The sequence below is a fragment of the Electrona antarctica genome (assembly GCF_951216825.1).
Source record: "Electrona antarctica genome assembly, chromosome: 4".
NCBI classification, from domain to species: Eukaryota; Metazoa; Chordata; class Actinopteri; order Myctophiformes; family Myctophidae; genus Electrona; species Electrona antarctica.
The window spans coordinates 54,554,823-54,566,571 of NC_136809.1; positions in this window are offsets into that span (position 1 = coordinate 54,554,823).

The following is an 11,749-nucleotide window of genomic DNA, read 5'->3' on the forward strand; positions in this document are numbered from 1 at the left end:
ATCGATATGTTGTGCCCGCCTCACTCAAGTCGGTGGTCCTGAACGGTGTCCATGATGAGGCTGGACATCAAGGTCAACAAAGGACACTGTGGTTGACAAGGCAGAGGTTCTTCTGGCAAGGACAGGAAACTGATGTTAGGGAGTATGTTAAGTGCTGTAGGAGGTGCGTGTTCAGCAAAGCCCCTGAACCTGAGGCTAGAGCACCGTTGGAGAGCATCATCACCATCGAACCCCTCGAACTGGTCTGCATTGATTTTTGGTGTGCTGAAGATACTTCTAACAAGTCACTTGATATCCTCGTTGTCACGGACCATTTTACCAAGCTGGCACATGCCTTCTTGTGTCCCAATCAATCAGCAAAAGCTGTTGCCCGCCAACTGTGGAACAACATATTCTGTGTGTATGGCTTCCCCCGTTGCATTCATTCTGACCAGGGGGCCAATTTTGAGAGTAACTTGATTGCGGAACTTCTCAGTGTGGCAGGGGTGCAGAAGTATCACACGACGCCCTACCACCCCATGGGTAATGGTGGCGTTGAGAGATTCAATAGGACTTTGGGCAATATGATACGTGCCTTGCCAGCTAGGGCTAAACACAGGTGGCCCCAGTCGCTGAAATCTCTGACCTTTGCCTATAATTGTACGATCCATGAGACCACTGGACACGCCCCATTCCACCTGATGTTTGGGAGGACACCTTGCTTGCCTGTTGACATGATGTTCGGGGAAGTGCTGCATGATCCAGAGGTTGTGGACTATGATGTCTTTGTCCAGTCTCTCAGGAGGGATCTGAAGGAGGCCATGGTGGCTGCCCAGACATCGGCTTCTAAGCAGCTGAAGAGACATGCAGACCTGTACAACAGGAAAGTCAGAGGGTCCCCTGTGGAGGTCGGGGATCGTGTGCTGCTTGCAAATAAAGGGGAACGTGGCAAGAGGAAACTTGCGGACAGATGGGAGAATACACTTTATGTTGTTGTGGAGGAGAACACTGACATCCATACATTTAAGATCTGCGATACTACCACTGGCCGTGAGAAGACTGTGCACCGAAATCTCATCATGCCAGTTAACTTCCTGCCGTTGCTTGATACGGCTGAGCAGGCGTTGGATGATGTTACCAGTTCTGATGAAAGCGATGCACCTACTGAGGAGATGGGTGTTGAGGAGAGAACAAGTGTGTGGGTGTCGGAGCTGATGAGCAATCTCTCATATGATGGGGGGGCGGCTTCCGTGGAAGAGGAGGACGGACCGAGTGAGGGGCAGGAGTTTGAGCCTGATTCCGGCCAGCTGGCTGATGTTACTGTGGGGAACGGTGTGGACGATGGCTCTGAGACCGTGGATACGACTGCCGCGCACGGTGCCATGACAAGAGCTAGGTCTAGAGCCGGGCGTTTCATAAAACCTGTTCAGAGACTCATTGAAACTATGCAGACACAGAGAGTTTTGGGTGATGAGTTTCGGAGAATAGCTGTATGGGTGTAGAAGAAAAAGAAAATATTTTTGTTTTATTTTATTTTTCTCCATTGGGGGCCCATTTACGAAGTGTTGCCAAGTGTACTTAACATGTAATAGGCATGTTTACCTGGGGACTTAGTCCTTCATTCTGGTATGGAATGGTTCTGAGAAACAGGGATGTTTGGTGACACGTAATTGCAAGGCTTTGCACGCCTCAAATGGTATTTTGTTTGATTGTAAGGGCAAGTGGAATTCATTGGGGGAGAGTGTAACATGGTTAATAGTGCTTCCACTTGCCCAGGCATTATATTGTATTGTGATCCAATGTTCTGTGACTTTAAGAGTACAGGCTGTTGCCTTTAAGGAAATGACGTAACCTACCGCACTTCCTATTTCATATGGGCTTTGAAAGCGGTAGGTTGTGTTTATTTTGCTCTGCAGATTATTTTATTATTTTCATTTACAATTGTGTAATATATTGATACATATATGTACCCAAAGTTGTTAAGACACATACTGTGTTTTCATGGTACTGCATCTGCTTTATTTCCAGCAATTGTTATTCTGGAAAACGTATCCAAGTCAGTGCAGAGCAGTGATTGCCTCGTTGTCTTTTGTACAGGTACATAGGCTATTGTATTTATTATTGTCATCTATTTCCTATTTCATATGGGCTTTGAAAGCGCAATTGTTATTCTGGAAAACGTATCCAAGTCAGTGCAGAGCAGTGATTGCCTCGTTGTCTTTTGTACAGAAATAAATCCATTCACTGCTGAGATCCTGGTCTATGGTGCTTCATAACACAACGCAAGATCACGTCTGTTACACGAGCTGTGGGTCCTGTGAGCTGTGGAGCCCTGTGAGCTGTGGGGCCCTGTGAGCTGGGGCCATGCGAGCTGTGGACCATGCGAGCTGTGGACCATGCGAGCTGTGGACTATGCAAGCTGTGGACCATGTGACCTGTGGGCCCTGTGAGCTGGGGCCCTGTGAGCTGTGGGGCCCTGTGAGCTGTGGGGCCCTGTGAGCTGGCGCCCTGTGGGCCCTGCGAGCTGTGGGCCCTGCAAGCTATGGGGCCCTGTGAGCTGTGGGGCCCTGTGAGCTGTGGGCCCTGTGAGCTGTGGGGCCCTACGAGCTGTGGGGCCCTACGAGCTGTGGGGCCCTGTGAGCTGTGGGGCCCTACGAGCTGTGGGGCCCTGTGAGCTGTGGGGCCCTGCGAGCTGTGGGGCCTGTGAGCTGTGGGGCCCTGTGAGCTGTGGGCCCTGCGAGCTGTGGGGCCCTGCGAGCTGTGGGGCCCTGTGAGCTGTGGGGCCCTGCGAGCTGTGGGCCCTGTGAGCTGTGGGGCCCTGTGAGCTGTGGGCCCTGTGAGCTGTGGGCCCTGCGAGCTGTGGGGCCCTGTGAGCTGTGGCCATGTGAGCTGTGGGCCCTGTGAGCTGTGGGGCCCTGTGAGCTGTGGGCCCTGCGAGCTGTGGGCCCTGCGAGCTGTGGGGCCCTGTGAGCTGTGGCCATGTGAGCTGTGGGCCCTGCAAGCTGTGGGCCATGTGAGCTGTGGGCCCTGCAAGATGTGGGCCCTGCGAGCTGTGGGGCCAAATGGCCAAAATGTGAAGCGGCCTGTTATAGCGCCACCTTTTGGCCATCCTGCCTGGTGGAGACAATAAAACAAAAGAAAAAATCACAGATACGGAAGATTGACAACAAAACCGTTGTTTTCCTATTCAACTGCCCATACTTTTTACATTACAGTACACACTTATACAGTACTTATTAGTTACTTGGCTCAGGCATGTGACAAAAACAAAATTAAAAATCTCCATTGATTCAAGGTCTCATGGGGTGTGGAATTTATAGAAAATAACTTTTATTTTGTGAGTCTTTTGGCAGACGCTCTGGGCCACTTTGACATGTTTACCATGTTTACAAGTGTAATGTTAATATGGCTACTATGTAGTCAAATATGTGATAAGATGGCTGATGTGCTTCACTGGGTTTCAATTGTTCCAGGCCTCACTCGAGTTTGTCAAATTCTGATTTCCCAAACCTTCTGATTTCAGCTTGACACTCAAAAGATACATGTTATAAAAGCCACAATTATTTTTATCTGTAATTTTATTTGTATAGGTTAAATTAACGATTGAACCTCTCAAGACCTTTTTAATAGTATGTTGTAGTCGATTAGAAGATGAAAATAGCCAATCTAGAAGCTGAAAACACGTTGTCATCAAAACAGTTAGAAAGTGGTTGTTCTGTACATGTAGTTTAACATGTCCTGGTTAAATATCTTTCTGTACATGCAGCAGTATAGAGAGTACAATAAGCATGGAGAGAAAATAGACCCTGTCATGTCATGATGTTTTGGAAACAAGAAACACTTTTCTGTGTGTGTAATACGTGTTTTGGACAGTATGCACACTGTAACATTAAGCTCCTGTCATGTTAAATGTAGCATGTTAAAGTAAAGTATGTGTAGACTGCACAATTAATACTCCTACCATGTTCCTTATCCTATTCTGGACGGGAACCACTCTTGGGGTTCTGTACAGTATGTACAGTATTCAAAAATGTAAAATATTTGATGCTGCTTTATATATATTTGACGTTTTTCAGAGACAGTTTTTATAATCTACCCCAGTCCAAAATGGGTTATAGTAATATTTTGGTATGAAGGGTGTAAAATGAAGCAGTTCTAGATTTCCATACTTATGATATGATGAGCTTTCTGTAATGGACACACATCAAGGATCTGTAGCTGAATTATGGAATACAATATTTTCTGTTACAATACATTCTTTGAAGACACTGCACTATAACACATTGTATGTAGCAGGTTCAAGTAAAATACGTGAAGACTGTACAATTAATACTCCTATCATGTTCCTTATTGCAATCGTTTGGTATGAAGGATGTAAAATGAAGCCGTTCTTGTCACTGTATTGTTCACAGAACAAGATGTCCATACTGGAGGTGAAACACATACGTTGTGATGAGCTTCTTGTAATGGACACACATAAAGGATCTGTAGCTGTCAGCCCCATTATGACTAAAGCCCTTGCCACAAACTGTACACAAACAGTCATTACGACGGCATCAAGGCCCGCCAAAATACATTATGTTCGACTAAATCAACTGTAGATTTAGTCGACTAAAATCTTATGATATTTGGTCGACTAAAACTAGACCAACACTAAAACATTCCAGGTGACTAAAATGTGACTAAAACTAAATGAAAACTATTCAAGAGACTATGACTAAAACTAAAATGAATTGTTGCTGCCAAAAACAACAGGTAACCCTTCCTTTTACGGTACGGTAATTACCAGGTAACTACCAGGTAATTACCTGGTAATAATAGGTAAGTACCTGGTATTACCTGGTAACAACCAGGTAGTAGTTATAAGTATTTACCCATTAATTACCTGGTAATTACATGGTAACTTCCAGATACATTACTCAGTAATTACTATGTAATCTCCTGGTAATTATATGGAACTTACCATGGTAAATGAAACACTGGTTGCCAGGTAATTACCAAGTATGTTCCTGACAATTACCAGGTATTTATACGTTGTTACTATGTAATTACCAGCTAACTACCCGGTATTTATAAGTATTTACTCTGCAACCAGGCACGATACCCTGGTTGCAGGTACTATAGGTATGTAGGTACTATAGGTATACCAAGTATTTTCAACAACTACCAGGTATTTACTCTGCTACCAGGCAAGTTACCCAGTAGGTACTAGGTCATTACCAAGTATTTTCCTGACAACTACCAGGTAATAACATGGTAACTGTATTCACTGTGTTTACATGGGTACTACCCATGAAACACGTGGGTAGTAGCCTACCAGGAAATGACCAGTTGTTACTAGGTAATTTCCTGACAACTACCATGTAATTACCTGATAGGTACCCAGTAAGGAAGGAGGAACTGTACTGTAAAAGGAAGCGTGCTCTATTTCCATGATATTACCATGTACCTACCTGGCAATTGTAAATTATAATCACTGGTAATTTCCTGGTAGGCTACCCATGCGTTTACATGGGTAGTACCCATGTAAACACAGTGGGCCTCATGCGCCAATACGTTCCTAACTTTTCCTCTTACATTTCTTCCTAAGTGAATTCCTAAGAGAAGTCCAGTCAGATTCATGAAACGTTCTTAAGTAGGCAGAATTGTTCGTATGCATGTTCTTATGATGATGAATCCAAATCCTCGTAACTTGAAGGGGTGTGCCAGTTCATTCAAATTATCATAGGTAGACGCCCCACATATCCTAATTAGCATCCTAATTACCATAGGGAACCGCCCCACCAATCCCATATAAGGCATTGGGAATTCACTTTCCTACCTGTGTTCACCCAGGTGGGTGTCGTTTTGCATGACTCCATGGCCTTGCCTGCAGTCACACCTGTGTGTGATTGCAGCTCACAGGACCTCACACATAGAAATAAAGTTGAGTGAAGTCAAGAATACCTAAACTAAAGTCTAAATATGGTGGAACACCAGACTCCAAACATTAAAAATCAATAATACTGTGGAAGTGAACAGAAATGTTCACATTTTCAATATTTCAATATTTTAATATTTTCAATATTCATGGGGGGGGGGGGGGGGGGGGGGGGGGTTATGTGGTGGGTATGGTGCGTTTGTTTGGGTTGGGTTGTGAACTCTAAACCAGTGGTTCTCAAACATTTTCATGTCAAGGACCCCCAAATTGACATGCATTCTGCAGACCCCCATATGAAAATATTTTCTGCTAGGGTAATGTTTTGAAGATTTATCAAAATGTTTTGAAAATAGCCGATCTACAAGCTCAAAATGGGCAGTAATGGGACGCGTTTGTGAGCTTGTATATTGGCTATTTTCAAAGTATAAAATGGGATTAAAGTGGTAAAATATTCCATATTTTGCTGTGGACTGCCTGGAACTTCCTCAAGGACCCCTTGAGGTCCTCAGACCAAACTTTGAGCATCATGCAGATGGCGCTGTTTTCCCTTTATGTTTTCAGATTGCACTTAAGAATGAAAAAGGCACCCTAAGAGTGCTCCACAGTGTGCGTAGATTCTGTTCTTACCTACGAACAAATCACAGCTAAGAAAAGATTGAGGGATCCCAAAACCTTCTTAAAAACTTCCTAAGTGGGTCTAAGAACAAATTTCCTCTTAAGAACTTCTTAAGAACGGTTGGCGCATGAGGCCCAGTGATTACAGTTACCATGTAATTACCTGGTAGTTGTCAGGAAAATTACCAGTTGTTACTAGGTAATTCCCTGACAACTACCATGTAATTACCATGTAAGAAAGGTGGAACTGTACTGTGAAAGGAAGCGTGGTTTGTTTCCATAATATTACCCTGTACTTTCACTGTAACAAACCACGCTTCCTTTCACAGTACAATTCCACCTTTCTTACACGGTAACTTGCTTGGTTTTACCTGTTAATTTATACAGTAAATACCTGGTAATTAACAGTTATTGCCAGTTCAAAATTCAAAGTTCAAAGTTCAAAGTTCAAAATACACCCTGATGGGTAATGGGGAGGATTATAATATACAATTACCAGATAGGTACATGGTAATATCATGGAAATAGAGCCCACTTCCTTTCACAGTACAGTTCCTCCTTTCTTACTGGATACCTATCAGGTAATTACATGGTAGTTGTCAGGGAATTACCTAGTAACAACTGGTAATTTTCCTGACAACTACCAGGTAATTACATGGTAACTGTAATCACTGTGTTTACATGGGTACTACCCATGTAAACGCATGGGTCGCCTACCAGGAAATTACCAGTGATTATAATCTACAATTGCCAGGTAGGTACATGGTAATATCATGGAAATAGAGCACGCTTCCTTTTACAGTACAGTTCCTCCTTCCTTACTGGGTACCTATCAGGTAATTACATGGTAGTTGTCAGGAAGTTACCTAGTAACAACTGGTCATTTCCTGGTAGGCTACCCATGCGTTTACATGGGTAGTACCCATGTAAACACAGTGATTACAGTTACCATGTAATTACCTGGTAGTTGTCAGGAAAATGACCAGTTGTTACTAGGTAATTTCCTGATAACTACCATGTAATTACCTGATAGTTACCCAGTAAGAAAGGAGGAACTGTACTGTGAAAGGAAGTGTGCTCTTTTTCCATGATATTACCATGTACCTACCTGGTAATTGTAGATTATAATCCTCCCCATTACCCATCAGGGTGTATTTTGAACTTTGAACTTTGAATTTTGAACTGGCAATAACTGTTAATTACCAAGTATTTACTGTGTAAATTAACAGGTAAAACCAAGCAAGTTACCATGTAAGAAAGGTGGAACTGTACTGTGAAAGGAAGCGTGGTTGGTTTCCATAATATTACCCTGTACTTTCACTGTAACAAACCACGCTTCCTTTCACAGTACAATTCCACCTTTCTTACACGGTAACTTGCTTGGTTTTACCTGTTAATTTATACAGTAAATACCTGGTAATTAACAGTTATTGCCAGTTCAAAGTTCAAAAGTTCAAAGTTCAAAGTTCAAAATACACCCTGATGGGTAATGGGGAGGATTATAATCTACAATTACCAGGTAGGTACATGGTAATATCATGGAAATAGAGCACACTTCCTTTCACAGTACAGTTCCTCCTTTCTTACTGGATACCTATCAGGTAATTACATGGTAGTTGTCAGGGAATTACCTAGTAACAACTGGTAATTTTCCTGACAACTACCAGGTAATTACATGGTAACTGTAATCTCTGTGTTTACATGGGTACTACCCATGTAAACGCATGGGTAGCCTACCAGGAAATTACCAGTGATTATAATCTACAATTGCCAGGTAGGTACATGGTAATATCATGGAAATAGAGCACGCTTCCTTTTACAGTACAGTTCCTCCTTCCTTACTGTCAGGTAATCAGGTAATTACATGGTAGTTGTCAGGAAATTACCTAGTAACAACTGGTAATTTCCTGGTAGGCTACTACCCACGTGTTTCATGGGTAGTACCCATGTAAACACAGTGAATACAGTTACCATGTTATTACCTGGTAGTTGTCAGGAAAATACTTGGTAATGACCTAGTACCTACTGGGTAACTTGCCTGGTAGCAGAGTAAATACCTGGTAGTTGTTGAAAATACTTGGTATACCTATAGTACCTACAAAGTTTAAAGTAGAACCAAAACTAAATGCTTCAGCTAGTGTAGAAAGGAGAAGTTCAGTTCTTAACAACTAGCAGCGATTAAAGTGACTCCAAGCAGAACAAACTCTTGTTAAATACTAACAGAGGGCCCTGATGTGGACAACCACTGATTCTAACAATGTTATATCAGTATGAGCAGGTCATTATACAAGTTGATGGCTGGACAAAACTGCTGGACAAAACTGCAGATAAACTTATGATTTAACAGCTTTTTCCTCTGTGTGTCTTCATGTGTGTTTTTAGATTACCAGTACGACTAAAGCCCTTTTTCCCCTGTATGAGTCCCCATGTGTGCTTTTAACTCCCCAGTTTTACTACAGCCCTTGCCACAAACTGTACAAGTAAAGGGCCTTTCCCCTGTGTGAGTCCTCATGTGTACTTTTAAATCCCCATTATGACTGCAGCCCATGCCACAAACTGTACACGTAAAGGGCTTCTGCAACTCAACTATATTGCCTTTGGGGGGGAAAGCGCTCATGATTTAACAGCTTTTTCCTCTGACTGTCTCCATGTGTGTGTTTAGATTACCAGTACGACTAAAGCCCTTTTTGCAAATTTTACACTCAAAGGGTTTTTCCCCTGTATGAGTCCTCATGTGTGCTTTTAACTCCCCAGTTTTACTACAGCCCTTGCCACAAACTGTACAAGTAAAGGGCCTTTCCCCTGTGTGAGTCCTCATGTGTACTTTTAAATCCCCACTATGACTGCAGCCCTTGCCACAAACTGTACACGGTACATGGTTGCGCCTCGGTGATGTCTGCGCCCCAGGGCGCCCCTCCGCGGATTCGTCCAGCAGATAGTCTCTGGTTGACCAAGGACTTCAATGTTTGTAGTAAAGCCATAACTCAAAACCTGCCCAAACAAACTGATATTAGATCTATTTTTAAAGAGCGGAAATCTAAAGTAGGCCTACTAAAGTTTAAAGTAGAACCAAAACTAAATGCTTCAGCTAGTGTAGAAAGGAGAAGTTCAGTTCTTAACAACTAGCAGCAATTAAAGTGACTCCAAGCAGAACAAACTCTTGTTAAATACTAACAGAGGGCCCTGATGTGGACAACCACTGATTCTAACAATGTTATATCAGTATGAGCAGGTCATTATACAAGTTGATGGCTGGACAAAACTGCTGGACAAAACTGCTGATAAACTTATGATTTAACAGCTTTTTCCTCTGTGTGTCTTCATGTGTGTTTTTAGATTACCAGTACGACTAAAGCCCTTTTTCCCCTGTATGAGTCCCCATGTGTTCTTTTAACTCCCCAGTTTTACTACAGCCCTTGCCACAAACTGTACAAGTAAAGGGCCTTTCCCCTGTGTGAGTCCTCATGTGTACTTTTAAATCCCCATTATGACTGCAGCCCATGCCACAAACTGTACACGTAAAGGGCTTCTGCAACTCAACTATATTGCCTTTGGGGGGGAAAGCGCTCATGATTTAACAGCTTTTTCCTCTGTGTGTCTCCATGTGTGTGTTTAGATTACCAGTACGACTAAAGCCCTTTTTGCAAATTGTACACTCAAAGGGTTTTTCACCTGTATGAGTCCTCATGTGTGCTTTTAACTCCCCAGTTTTACTACAGCCCTTGCCACAAACTGTACAAGTAAAGGGACTTTCCCCTGTGTGAGTCCTCATGTGTACTTTTAAATCCCCACTATGACTGCAGCCCTTGCCACAAACTGTACACGTAAAGGGCTTTTCCCCTGTGTGAGTCCTCATGTGCAATTTTACATGATGCTTTTGTCTAAAGCCTGTGCCACAAACTGTACATGTAAAGGGCTTTTCCCCAGTGTGAATAATCATGTGTATTTTTAGACTACCATTTTGACTAAAGCATGTGCCGCACACTGTGCAAGCAAATGGCTTTTCCCCTGAATGAATCATTGTGTGCTTCTCCAGACATACCTTGCGATTAAACATTTTGCCACAATCTGCACAACTAAAACATTTCGTACCTATGTGACTCCTCGTGGAGTGACTTTGTTTTGGTGATTTGAGGTCATGGAGCAGCTTGTTGCTCAAACACAAACTATTTCCTCCCATGTGTTGTGTATTGTGTGATTTCAGTGTGTTTAAACCTGACTGGTCATCCATGGTCTCATCCCACTCAAGTAGCTCATCGTATTCCCCTTTAATCTGTGGATACTCTGGTTCCTCTTTGATCAGACTGGAGGTTCTCTCCTCCTGTTCTCCTTTAATCTGTGGAGACTCTGGTTCCTCTTTGATCAGACTGGAGGTTCTCTCCTCCTGTTCTCCTTTAATGTGTGGAGACTCTGGTTCATCTTTGATCAGACTGGAGGTTATCTCCTCCTGTTCTCCTTTAATCTGTGGAGACTCTGGTTCCTCTTTGATCAGACTGGAGGTTCTCTCCTCCTGTTCTCCTTTAATCTGTGGAGACTCTGGTTCCTCTTTGATCAGACTGGAGGTTCTCTCCTCATGTTCTCCTTTAATCTGTGGAGACTCTGGTTCATCTTTGATCAGACTGGAGGTTCTCTCCTCCTGTTCTCCTTTAATCTGTGGAGACTCTGGTTCCTCTTTGATCAGACTGGAGGTTATCTTCTCCTGTTCCTCTTCAATCTGTGGAGACGCTGGTTCCTCTTTGATCAGAATGGAGGTTATCTCCTCCTGTTCTCCTTTAATCTGTGGAGACTCTGGTTCATATTTGATCAGACTGGAGGTTATCTTCTCCTGTTCCTCTTTAATCTGTGGAGACGCTGGTTCCTCCTGGACCAGACTGGATGTTCTCTCCTGCTGCTGCTCAGGGAATACCTCCTCTTTACACACAAGGAGGTGCATATAGTCTAGACAGAAGATACAGAGGAGAAACACATAATTACATGTTTGAACATGACCCTCTTGCTCTTCCATACCTGCCCTAATGTTTTTTTTATTTCAGTGTGAAGTGTCATGCAAATGATTGTTTCTTACTTCAATAATGCTTCATTTCTAAAACAAGCATCTCCTTGTTTCTCTATGATTATTCATGGTCAACATTTAAATAAAGTATTCCTTAGTACTTGATTCTGTTGTTAAGGTTAGTTTAACAGTCACCCTAACATGGATGGAACCACAACTAGAATACTATTGACTATTATCAA